This window comes from Pelophylax lessonae (genome assembly GCF_965119305.1).
Source record: "Pelophylax lessonae genome assembly, chromosome: 2".
In the NCBI taxonomy this organism is placed as follows: Eukaryota; Metazoa; Chordata; class Amphibia; order Anura; family Ranidae; genus Pelophylax; species Pelophylax lessonae.
Genome location: NC_138769.1, coordinates 503,497,020 through 503,511,657, shown reverse-complemented (window position 1 = coordinate 503,511,657; position 14,638 = coordinate 503,497,020).

Genomic DNA, 14,638 nt, shown 5'->3' with positions numbered 1-14,638 from the left:
GTTTGGAGTTAACCAAAATCCCTTTGTGTTTTTCATAAAAGGAAATTTGTCTATTCTGAATCACTATTACACAGCAATGTCATCTATTATGGTTTATTTTAATTTTAAGGTATAGTTATGTATCTTATGTGTTTTAACCTTTAGATTTTCTAATAGCAGACTACACAGCTGTCTAATTAGCAGTCTTCATTCTTTATTCATCTGAAACTTTCAGGCATATCTGATTTTTTTTCAGCACTTTGGTGTAGTGGGCTAAGCTCATAGCCAAGGATTGCTAGGTCATGAGTTCAAGGCCCAACCATGATAACACCCTGTGTGCTCACAGTTGTGTGTCATTATTTTTTTTGGCCACATAGTAATACATTGGCTACATCACCTAAAATTGCATGTCAGTGGCCATGTACTGTATATTCAAGAAACAGACATGCATATGTGCAGGGTGCAATTATGCATTTGCCAAGTTTCAGTATTTATTTACAGTTGTCTAAAATTTAAGGAGGTGATGGCACACTTGGGATTTGAACTCATGCTCGCAGTGTTTATAGACAGGAACACTAACCACTAAACCATTGAGCTGAGCATGATTACCCATTGAATATGCATTCCCATGTTTCAATAGTTAACCACTTCCTTACAGGGCAGTTACACCCCCTTCCTGCCCAGGCCAATTTTCAGCTTTTTATGCTGTTGTATTTTGAATGACAATTGAGCGGTCATGCAACCCTGTACCTAACACAAATGTATGACATTATTTTCACACAAACATTGCTTTCTTTTGGTGGTATTTGATCACTGCAAGGTTTTTTTTTTATTGGCAAAAAGAAGACCTAAATGTTTGACCCCTAAAAAAAATGTGTTTCTCTTTATGTAATAAAATTTGTTTTTTGTTGCACTGACGAGCATTGATGAGGCCGCGCTGGCAGGCACTGATGAGACACTAATATGCAGCACTGATGGACACTGATAAGCGGCACTGATATGCAGCATTGATGGGCATTGATAGGTGGCACTGATGGGCAATGATTGGCACTGGTGGGCAGCACTGATAGATGGTAATGATGGGCAGCACCGATGAGGAGGGCACTAACAGGTTCCTTGAGCACTGATTGGCATCAATGGTGGCATGGGTGGGCATCCCTGGTGGCCATGGGTCAGCAATCCCTGGTGGCTCTAGTGGCATCCTCCAAGGGTCTGCACTGGTAATCAATGCTCTGATTACAAGCACAGACCCCCCCCCCCCCACACACACACACACTTACTTTGCATATGAATGCCATTTCTTCACATTTGAAAGTGGTCCTCACCATGATTAGCCAGTTGATTGTGACCACTTGCTGGAATGTGTGCAACCCAATTTGGTGTCATTTCTGGTCCAGGGCAAACGCCAATGTGCCATTTGCAATTTATTGTAAAGAGATTTTGCTTTATTTTAAAAAATGGTGCACACAGACAACTAAAATGTATTGGAAATGTTTTACCTAGGCCAGTGATGGTAACCCTTACCCCCCCACCCCCGCTTAGATGTTTTTGTCCTACATTTCCCATAATGCTCATGTACTCTGCAGTGTAGGTGAGCATCATGGGAAATGTTACAAACCACCTGTGTTGCCAAGGTTCATCATCACTGACCTAGGTCAGCTAAAAAGGTGAGTGAGCTCTGTAGCAATCTTTTATTTAGTAATCATTTTGAGTGATTTTTTATTAAATGTTTTGGTTACATTCATCCACAGAGGCTGAATGGAAATGTTGTATTATTCCTTAATTTATATATATTTTTAGCTAAATATATACATACAAATACAAATGTAGGGCAAAAACATCTAGGGGGGGGGGGGGGTTAAGGGTTACCATCACTGGCCAATACATTTTAGTTGTCTGTGTGCACCATTTTTAAAATAAAGCAAAATCTCTTTAAAATAAATTGCAAATGGCACATTGGCGTTCGCCCTGGACCAGAAATGACACCAAATTGGGTTGCACACATTCCAGCAAGTGGTCACAATCAACTGGCTAATCATGGTGAGGGCCACTTTCAGCTGTGAACAAATGGCATTCATATGCAAAGTAACTGTGTGTGTGTGTGTGTGTGTGTGTGGGGGAGGGGTCTGTGCTTGTAATAAGAGCATTAATTACCAGTGCAGACCCTTGGGGGATACCACTAGAGCCACCAGGGATTGCTGACCCATGGCCACCAGGGATGCCCACCCATGCCACCATTGATGCCAATCAGTGCTCAGGGAACCTGTTAGTGCCCTCTTCATCAGTGCTGCCCATCATTACCATCTATCAGTGCTGCCCACCAGTGCCAATCATTGCCCATCAGTGTCACCTATCAATGCCCATCAATGCTGCATATCAGTGCCGCCTATCTGTGTCCATCAATGCTGCATATTAGTGTCTCATCAGTGCCTGCCAGCGCAGCCTCATCAATGCTCGTCAGTGCAACAAAAACAAATTGTATTATATAAAGAGAAACACATTTTTTTAGGGGTCAAACATTTAGGTCTTCTTTTTGCCAATAAAAAAAACCTTGCAGTGATCAAATACCACCAAAAGAAAGCAATGTTTGTGTGAAAATAATGTCATACATTTGTGTTAGGTACAGGGTTGCATGACTGCGCAATTGTCATTCAAAATGCAACAGCATAAAAAGCTGAAAATTGGCCAGGGCAGGAAGGGGGTGTAACTGCTCGGTAAGGAAGTGGTTAACTATTGAAACATGGGAATACATATTCAATGGGTTATCATGCTCAGCTCAATGGTTTAGTGGTTAGTGTTCCTGTCTATAAACACTGCGAGCATGAGTTCAAATCCCAAGTGTGCCATCACCTCCTTAAATTTTAGACAACTGTAAATAAATACTGAAACTTGGCAAATGCATAATTGCACCCTGCACATATGCATGTCTGTTTCTTGAATATACATGGCCATTGACATGCAATTTTAGGTGATGTAGCCAATGTATTACTATGTGGCAAAAAAAAATAATGACACACAAATGTGAGCACACAGGGTGTTATCATGGTTGGGCCTTGAACTCATGACCTAGCAATCTTTGTCTAAGAGCATAAACCACTACACCAAAGTGCTGAATACGATCAAGCATGCCTGAAAGTTTCAGATGAATAAAGAATGAAGGTTGCTAATTAGACAGCTGTGTAGTCTGCTATTAGTAAATCTAAAGGTTAAAAAACATAAGATACATAACTATACCTTAAAATTAAAATAAACCATAATAGATGACATTACTGTGTAATAGTGATTCAGAATAGACAAATTTCCTTTTATGAAAAAACACAAAGGGAATTTGGTTAGCTCCAAACCCGAATTCAATCTTGGTTAACTCCAACTCCGAATTCACTAAAGCACCTAGTTGAAGGTTTAACTCCAGCCACTTACCTAATTAGGATACTAATGAGTTTTTTACTGGAGTTATTTCTGGAGAAGTGAGCAGCTCTACTCCAAACTTATAGTGAATAATGCCCCATACACACGTGTAGATTATCTGCAGACTTTTGTCTGCAGACTTACCTTTTCTATGTAGTGCAAGGGCCTGCCGGATTGCATACAAATTGAAAGTGTTTAGGTTTGACCTCATATTATATGGTTTTGGTAAGTCTGCAGACAAAAGTCTGCAGATAATCTGCACGTGTGTATGGGGCATTAGGCCCTTTGTGACATAAAGTGCAATCAGGATAAATATTGCAGCAAAATATTGTGTGAGCAGTATAATAAATATAAATACATAAAAGGTGTAGCAAATAATGTGCCAAAAACAAAAAGGGGGGAGAGTGGAAATTGGGGACTGGTGGGGAGGAAATAAATCCGGTAGTGTGTGGTACTATAAAGTGACTAGTTCAAGGTGCAGCCCCAATAATGGTAAATCAAACAGTACGCAAAAAATTAATTAATTAAATAAATAATTAATTAATTAAATGTAAGGTGAGTACTGATATATAAAAAAAAAGTGAAATGTGCATATATTTTAATATTTAGCATATAACCACTATGAGCGTGGGTAATATAATGCACAGTATGATATATCCAAAAGGTCTTATAAAATTAAAAAAATGGAATCCATAAATGGGGGTCTTAAATCTTCATGCGGCACTCCCAGCAATCTTAGGTGCGATTAACGTGACAGATAGGTGTGTGCCCAAAGTGATCCTGATACAGATTGCACTCACCAAAGTGCCTAACCTCACACAGGGGTGTTAGGCAATAGGCAGGGATAAATCTACTGTATAAACAGTGGAGATGGCTGGTCATGCGGCATGAATGTTCTCGCATGAAGGATCTTCCGGGTGCGGGCTTGCACCTCTTTGTGTGGATACCTGGATTTCAGGGAGGATCTATTGAAGATCTGCACACATCCTGCTGGACATTATCAGAACCCCAAGGAGGAATGATCAGCACTCACAGAGCAGAGATCAGCCATAAGCTGCCAAATGGCTTCGCCTGGTGTAAGTCCAAACTAAACAGTGTCAGCCCCCAGCCTGTGCTCCTGCTATCCTCCACACTACTGTTCTGACCACAAAGGTAACTGGCAGGCTTGTGGCTTCTAGACCAATCCCAGAGCAGGGTAGGGGCCTTACACATAAGTGACTGGAAATTATTTATTTCTTAATTTATTATATATGTATAGATTTTTATTCAATTTACTTTTATGTGGTAGTTGTTTATAACTGGACACTTTTTATCACCCCAATCATTTAGTTCACACACTTGTCCTTTACCATCACATCTATTTACCATTATATACATTAAATACATTATTTATATACCCTATTTCCGGCATCGCCAATTCCCTTACCCCCCTCCCCTTTTTTAATCATTACGGCCTTAAAGAGCCCACTCCCACTTTTTTTTCATCGTGAAAAAAATTATTTATTTTTCTTTTTTAGTGTAGATGTTAGATCTGAAGTCTTTTTGACCCCGTATCTCACATTAAAGAGGTCCATTCATGTTTATTTCTATTACAAGGGATATTTACATTTCTTGTAATAGGAATAAAAGTGATACATTTTTTTTTTTTAAAGGACAGTGTAAAAAAAAAAAGATAAAATAAATAGGAAAATAAAAAATAAATAAAATTATTACCCCTCCCAAAGGAGGACATGGACTGTTTAGCTCCCACGCAGAAGCGAACACATATGCAAGTCGCGCCCACATATGTAAACAGTGTTCAAACCCCACTATGTGAGCGATTGTGAGACAAATAATTTGAGCCCTAGACCTCCTCTGTACCTCTAAACTGGTAACCTGTAGACATTTTTAAAGTGTCACATATGTGGATTTTTAGGTACCAATGTTTGTCGCTATTCCATGAGCGTGTGCAATTTTTAAGCATGACACGTGGGTATCTATTTATTTGGCTTAGCATTATCATTCACATTATAGAAATAAATTGGCTAACTTTACTGTTTTCTTATTTTTTAATTCACAAAAGTGTATTTTTTCCCCAAACAAATGTGTTTTTAAGATTGCTGCGCAAATACAGAGTGATAAAAAATATTGCAACAATCTCCATTTTATTCTCTAGGGTCTCTGCTTAAAAAAATATATATAATGTTTGGGGGGTTCTAAGTAGTTTTCTAGCAAAAAAAAAAATGATTTTAACTTGTAAACAACAAGTGTCAGGAATAGGCCTGTTCCCTAAGTGACTAACCACTAAAGGCCCGTACACACGACAAGAAAATAGGAAGCAAAATTTCGTTCAACGAACGATTTGCTGATTTTCATATCATTAGTATAGTGCTTTTGACAGCCGATTACGAATTTTTGGATGAAAAAACTGAATGTGCAGGCTATAAAATTTCTATTGTACGTTCGACATTCGTTGAATTAGTACAGTTTTCATCCAAAAAAACATTCAATTTTCGTTGAATTAGCACAGTTTTCATCCAAAAAAATCATAAGAGCAAGACTAGGCATGCTCCGAAACTAAAGAATACATACAAAACAATTCAACACATGACATCACTTCTGAAGTTGAATTCTGTTGTACGAGAATTTTCATATGAAAGTAACCTCTTTACTTTCCATCTGAGACTATCATGCAACAAAAAACCTTAAGAAAATGTGTCCAATATTCTGATCATGTGCACAAGGCTTTGAAGACCAGGCCTATTTCTGACATGTGTTGCTTACAAGTTAAAATCTGTATTTTTTTCTATAAAATGACTTTGAAGCCCCAAACATTATATATATATATATATATATATATATATATATATATATATATATATATATATATATATATATATATATATATATATATATATATATATATATGTATATATATATATATTATTTTTTTTTTAGCAGAGGCCCTTGAGAATACAATGAGGGTTGTTGCAATATTTTATTACACTGTATTTGCACAGCGGTCTTACAAAACGCAATTTTTTTTTGGAAAAAATACATTTCTATGAATTAAAAAAAACCTGAACAGTTAAGTTAGCCCAATTTTTTTTTGTATATTGTAAAAGTTGATGTTACGCTGAGTAAATAGATACCTAACATGTTACACTTTATAATATCACACATTCATGGAATGGCGACAAACTACAGTACTTAAAAATCTCCATAGGCGGTGCTTTACATTTTTTTAAAGGTTATCAGTTTAGAGTTACAGAGGAGGTCTTTTGCTAGAATTATTCCTCTCTTTTTTTTTTTTTTTTTTACAATAGATGCTTATTGAGTTTTTGAAAGTCATACAGATAATTCAGTTTAGCATAGAGACAATTGAAATGTGGTTTTGAGTGAAATAAACCAAGGAAAGAGTACACAACAGCTGGTGTTATACCAATCTAAACATCACATACAATGTAAACATCACATACACCATAAGTAGATCTACATTATAGGATATGTAAGATAAGGCAGTAGCTCAATTTGATGGAAGGTGGACACGTTCTTCTCCTTAGCTTGATAAAAATGGATCCTCAGCAATATATCACGTGGGACAGCTTGCGGCAGACACAAAGGTTTAGGGATTCTGTGAATCCTATCAATGGTAAGGTCCTCTTGGGACAGGCAAGGAGCCATGCATTTAAAGAGGTCCTGTGCGTAATGGGCCAGCTGAGCCTGAGGGACAGATTCAGAAATCCTAGGAACTTTAATGTTATACCTTCGGAATCTGTCCTCAAAGTCAGTGACTTTTGCTTTGAGCCACTGAATATCTTCACTATGGGCGTCAATGAGCAAGTTAAAGGAGAAGGCGTATTTACAGAATTTATCTGCAATTTCTCCTACCCTTTCTCCCACCTCTCGGAGTTCCCTTTAAAGTTGTGGACGCAGGACATCATGGTTCTCTTAACAACAGGAGCATGTCTTTAATCACTTCCCCTTAGGTGGACGTCATATGACGTCCTGGGCTTTAAGTGGGGATATCTGATATCTGAATGCAGGCATCATTCAGATATCATTTTTTTCCCTGGCGATTCCATTCACCATAAGAACAATCATAGTGGCTGAACAGCGGCTTACAGGCGGCAGGAGGGTGCTTTTACCGGCTTGCCCCTGCGATCGGTGAGCCGGAGAAGTAATCAGCCACCGGCGGAAGTGTACCATAGAGACTGTGAGGACCAGATGGTCCCCGGCAGTCTCTATGACTCTCGGAGGCTCGGGCGCAACGTGATGACGTCACGCTCGGCCTGGCAATTTCAATACTGCACTGATCTCGGCATTCAGCTGAGATTGTTTTTTTTTTATTTCAGGCTTTCTAGCCTGTCGGAGAGATCTGAGGTCTTATTGACCTCAGATCTCCCTATAAAGAGGACCTGTCATTCACTGATCCTATTACAAGGTATGTTTACATTCCTTGTAATAGGAATACAAGTGATTAAAAAAATAAATAAATAAAGGGAAAGTGTAAAAATAAAAAATTATAATATAATAAACAATATTAAAAAAAAATTAAAGTGCCCCCGTCACCGTGTGCTCGCACGCAGAAGCGAACGCATGCGTACGTTGTGGCCACATATATAAACGGCGTTCAATCCATACATGTGAGGTATCGCCAAAAACGTTAGAGCAAGAGCAACAATAATAGGCCAAGAACTCTAAACTGGTAACCTGTAAAAAATTTTAAAGCGTCACCTATAGAGATTTTTAAGTACCGAAGTTTGGCGTCATTCCACGAGTGTATGCAATTTTAAAGCATGACATGTTAGGTATCTATTTACTCGGTGTAACATCATCTTTCACATTATACAAAAAATTGGGCTAACTTTAGTGTTTTGGGGTTTTTTTTATTCACAAAACAGTTTAACCACTTAAGCCCCGGAGGATTTGGCTGCTAAAGGACCAGGGGTTTTTTTGCGATTTTTTACTGCGTGACTTTAACGGACAATTGCACGGTCGTGCGACGCTGTACCTAAACGAATTTGACGTCCTTTTTTTCCCACAAACAGAGCTTTCTTTTGGTGGTATTTGATCACCTGTGCGATTTTTTGATCACGCGCTATAAACAAAAAAAGAGCGTAAATTTTGCAAAAATAACAATATTTTTCACATTTTTTTTATATGAAATTCCCCAAAAAAAAAAGTAAAAATCAAAATTTTTTAACATTTTTCGGCCAATTTGTTTTATGCTACCTATGTTTGGTAAAAAAAATCGCAAAAAGCGTATTTTGATTGGTTTGCGCAAAAGTTATCGCGTTTACTAACAAAGAGAAAGATTTTTGTCATTTTTGGTGTTTTTTTTTTTAACGCGTAATGGCGGCGATCTGCGATTTTTTTTTCGGTACTGCGACATTGCGGCGGACAGATCGGACCCTTGACTGACATTTTTGACACTTTTGGGGTTACCAGTGACATTACTGCAGTAATCAGTGCTATACATATGCACTGTTACTGTAAAAATGACACTGGCAGGGAAGGGGTTAACTTTATTGGACAGGGAGGGGTTAAGTGTGTCCTAGGGGCGTGCTTTCTACTGTGTAGGGACATTGCTATTGGTGTAAAAGCAAAGATCAACCGTTCTACATAGTAGAACGGTCAGATCTTTACTTTTACACAGGGAGAACTGACAGGCAGCTTGTTTACACAAGCTGCTCTGTCTTTCTCCCTTCACAGGAGCGATCGCAGTGTGACTGGCGGACATCGAGTCCGCCGGTCACACGCACTGACTTGCCTGTGAACGAGCCGCGGCGGGCGCGCGCCTCGGCGGGCGCGCGCCCGCTCGCTATAGGCTCGCAAGTCAGTGACAGGCGAGTGACGTACCGATACGTCACTCTGCCTGGCCGGGGCTGACCGCCGCAGTATATAGTCGTGCGGCGGTCGGCAACCGGTTAAAAAAAAAAAAAAAACGAGTTTGAAAAATTTCTGCGCAAATACTGTGTGACGTAAAAAGTTGCAATGACCGCCATTTTATTCCTTAGGGTCTCTGTTAAAATATATAGATAATATTTGGGGGTTCTGAGTAATTTTCGAGCAAAAAAAAAATGATGATTTTTACATGTAGGAGCGGAGTGCCAGAAATCACCCGGTATGGAAGTGGTTAAGGATGGTGTCAGGGATCCAGCAAGACTTGCCAGTAGGTTTGGGATGTGACAGGGAGCTGGTTGTTGTGAGGAGAAGTGGGTGTGAGCCTTGTAGTTCGTCAATTCCCCAGCTGCAAAGCGGAGCTGCTTTACAGGGTGGACATTAGCTAGCACAGTAGCCACACCTCCCCTAACACTGTTTACCCCTAAATCTGATCACTTATCACTTTTAATGCTGTCACAAGGAAAGTAAACATCCCTTGTGACAGTAATAGGCAGTGACAGGTACTCTTCCTCGAGGGATCTGGGGTCTGAAAAACCCCAAACCCTTCATCTGCACTTCAAATTATTCAAAACGCCCAAATCAGCATTTTTTAATACTTCATATTTTTTAAAATCAGCGCCATTGTGACATTGCTTCTGGGTTACTACATTGGAAAGCCAATTCCAGCTTTGTTCGGGTCTCCGACCAGCCAGAGGATGTGCTGGCTGGTCGCTCAGGTCTCCCGATGGGACAGGAGACAGAGGCAAAGCGACAGAAGGTGGCCAGAGGAGGGGGATGTCCCCTCATGCTGCTTGTGATAACAGCTGAGCGGTTGCATAGCCACATTGGTTGTTATCACATTAAAGTTGGCTATCAGTTCTAAAAAAAACATACCAGGGCGATGCCTCTAGCTGCAGGCATCACCCCCATAAAACCACTTCCTCAAAATGACGCTCAGGTTTGTAATTTTGCAGGAAGTGGTTAAATACCACTAATTAAACATATACAAAGGCAATAGGGGTGGAAGAAGGCGTGAAGTGTTTCTCTTGCAGCATTACAATCTAGGAGTTCAAACACTTCACCTCTAACCAAATTTTATTTTGTTTATTTCGGGAACACGATCCCTGTACATGATATGATATAATTTTAATAGAGGCCATCATAGGTTATAGGGGAAAGGAGGAGAAAAATGAACAAGAATCAGGAATAATTCATATGATTTACTTTATGAAGAATCTTTAATAGACACCAAGTAAAACACTACAAAGTCCCCTAATGTACAAAACCATGTTGTCCCCACATAATGATAAACTGAATTTCTTGTTAAAATGCAACTCAGTAGAATGCATAGGTTTTACTGCTGGAAAAAGTTATATTTCATTAGTCCAACAGGATTGATTGGGTAAGGAATGGACAGTCCTCAAAAAGGTTTCCTTTCTGTGTGCGTAACTCATAAACATTATAAAAAAGATCTAAAGAAGGCAGGCAACCCCCCCCCCCCAAAAAAAAAAAGTAAATAAATAAACAGAAAGAAAAACAAATAGATAGATAGATAGATAGATAGATAGATAGATAGATAGATAGATAGATAGATAGATAGATAGATAGATAGATAGATAGATAGATAGATAGATAGATAGATAGATAGATAGATAGATAGATAGATAGATAGATAGATAGATAGATAGATAGATAGATAGATAGATAGATAGATAGAGCAAAATTATCCCTGTGTGACCCAGAGGAATGGTTTAATGTCTTGTTTAAAATAGTATTTAAAGAACAAAAAAAAAAAATCATTCAAATTCATTATTAAAATTATTTATAACTGTAAGGTGGATATGTTTTCCCAATGCAAATTAGGAACAATTTTGCTAAAATGTGCCATAATCGATAAATTATAAATGAAGCCTCATGGATGTCCCTGTGTTTAAAATAATTAATCTATCCATAGGTTCTGCTGTACATAATGTCAATATTACTTCAAAACACACTTCTTTTTAATAAGGAAGTATGGCTAACAAGTGATATGGACATGTTCATTGTATTATTTATTCATAGCAATTTATTTACTACAAATCTGCAAATATGGTTGGCATGCTTTTAGACTTATTTCCATATTGTAAGGGAATGAGCATGTCTAGCTAATTTGTGAAGATTGCTGTGACAAGGGTGTGACAGGAATTTTTGCACATAAATGTATAATAGGTTTATAGTGAATGTAAGGGGCTGTTTGGTATCCAAGATTGTGAATCCCATCTGCTACCTCTTTATCATCTTCAGCTTAAAAGCACGTACCAATACTTCATAGTGATAATTCATGGTTTGAAATTATTGTAAAGTCTATTATAGGAATTTAATAAGTATTTAATATTATATTCTCCATAAATTTGTAGTTTAGCAGAATATTTTTCCAACTAAAAGTAATCCTGAACAATGATATATGTATTTTTCATAACACTATCCTTTTTTTATTTTGTTCCTGTTATAATTATTACTAAATGCATAAATTGCACAGTGATAACATTTAAAAGGTTACAGTTCATCTTTTAAATATTTGTTTGGAAATTCCTTATATATTTTCAGCTTTATTTTATACATATTCCCCTAAAACCACTAACAGTGCAAGTTTCCAGATGTCCTCTCACAAGCCAAGGTGGATCAGTGAATTAATCATTTTGACAGCTTTTCTTGTACTAATCTTAGAGCCACCTGTGCTCTTTAGAGGATATTCTGAATACCAAAATTTAATACAGCCCATCTGAAATACAGACATAATGTAATATAAGTAGATATATGAATTGTCTATCTATCTATCTATCTATCTATCTATCTATCTATCTATCTATCTATCTATCTATCTATCTATCTATCTATCTATCTATCTATCTATCTATCTATCTATCTATCTATCTATCTATCTATCTATCTATCTATCTATCTATCTATCTATCTATCTATCTATCTATCTATCTGCTGTGTCTATAGGTCTATCTCTAAGTTTACCCATCTGTCCACATATCTCTCTATCTATTCAACAGCCCGTCTATTTAACCATCCATTCATATGTTTTCTTAAGCAGTTTACATGTTTTCTTAACACAAAGCAGTGCAAAACTGTAAAAGGAGGTGGCTGGCAGACAAAGTAAGCTGTGGCTGTTTTGCTGCAGCTTGCAATGCAAATATATATTACTATGTCTGGAATCAGCTTGTACATGACAGAATATATAAATATGACAAATGAAGCTTAACCCTGAAGAATTTATAATATCATTTTACACTGATATCCTGCTGTTCACCTTTTCTTGGCTGTCTAGTTTGATTTTAAATGCAATCTATGATACTACAACTTATTAAAATATGTGGTGTGGAGTCCACATTAGTGATTTATTTGGGTGAATATATATTCAGAAATTGCTGTGATGTATATTTTTAATGACTTTTGGAGTAGACAGCAAAGCTTAATATAATGCTTGTAATATGCAAGGATGCTTCAGAGAATATGTTACTAAGTTTAAAGTATGTTAAGCTATATAAACATTGATGTAAAACAGGGGTGTCAAACTCAATTTCATTGTGGGCCGCATCAGCATTATGGTTGCCCTCAAAGGGCCGGTTGTATCTGTAAGACTAGATGTCAAAAGCACCCCCCCCCCTTTACATCAGATATCAAGAGCCCCACCATCAGAAGTCAAGAATCCTGACCCTCCCTTACATTACGGTGAGCCTCCTTACCTTGTGCTGCTGCTGGTAAGCAGTGGGGGGGGGGGGGGGGCATATCTGGGAAGGAGAAAGTGCAGGTTCTGGAGGAGGATCAGAGGTGGGCTGACGTCAACTGAATGCTGAGACCGGGGGAGGCAGCGACAAAAGGGTTCTCTGGCTGCATAGAGAGACACATGATCTGTAGGAGGAGTTCTGTCCTACTCTCTGCTGCTGACTGCTGAGAAGGGATGGCAGAGGTGAGCCTCTCCATGGCCGTATAAGGGGGGGTACCGCAGCTGCAGGAGAGATGTAAGGGCCACAGGAAATGGCCTGGAGGGCTGGATTTGGCCTACAGGCCTTGTGTTTGACACATGTGATGTAAAAGCATTTAATTTTAGTCAGTATTTTTATGGCCATTTTTCAGAGCAAAAAGGCCAAGTCACCAGAAATGAAAAAGCATCACAAGGCCCGACTAATTATTTTATTTAAATCAGCTAAATCCAATCTGAATCCTCAAAACAAAAAGGTATGCAAAAGCTCATAGTTTTTTTTCTCCAAAAGCAGCCACATCCAGTGTGAAAAAACTTGCCAACATACTACAGAAAAGGACCCTTGTTTTACATGTGGAAGAAGTGGCATCTCTGCAGAAGTTTCACACACCGCCTACTGAATCAGAGTTTGAACTCTTTATTCATCAGGCCACACAATCTTTGCTGATTGAAGTGTTATAGGCCTGATTCAGCAGGGAGTGTATAATAACTCTGCAAAGAGATCACTGCTTCTACACCAAGACCAAGGATCCTTCTCTACAGCATTGTGTCAGGGGGTAGGCCATTCTACTTAGGCTGTAGCTGCTTTCTAAAGAAAATGAACAGCGATAATCTTGCTATCCATGATCTTAATATAACACTGTGAAAACAAACAGGTACTATGCTCATCGATGATCTTATGATAGGCCCAGCGACGAAAACGTTCCAATCCCTTCAAATAGAATATGGCCTTCCCCGCTCAGAGCATTACAACTATCTTCGAATCCACCACTTCCTCCAGTCCGTTGACTACACCACTACGTTGATGCCTTGGCAGGTGGCCGGTACCTCACTTCTCCCTCACCTATTCCAAAAGGCATATCCCTATTCTACAATATCCTCAATCATAAAACCACTTTCACTAAATCGCCCCCTATATCCAATGGGAGAGAGACTTCAGGAAGCCTTTTCTCCCATTGGAATGGAAAAAAAACTCTCTCCACTAAATGTTCAAACCTATGGGAAATGACTCACAAAGTGAACCTCGGAAGGTATCTCACCCCAACGAGAATTGCTAGATTCTCTCCACAGATGTCCTCTCTCTGCTGGAGGGGGTGCGGACTCACTGGATCATTGATCCATATGCTCTGGGAATGGCCGAAACTGACCGCTTTCTGGCACAAAATCTTCATCCTCATTAACCAATTGCTAGGAATCACTCTTCCTCTGTCCTCAGCTATGGCGCTATGCTCTCTGGGGTTTGAGAAAGTGCACCTCAAACTCAGGACGGTTCTAATCCACATTTTGCTGGCGGCCCGCCTGATGATCTTACGCCACTGGAAAACACAAGACTCCCTTCAAATAGATGAAACCATCCAAATCATCCACACACATGCCTCGTATGAGATGATGTTTGCCTCCTCCGAGAACAGACTC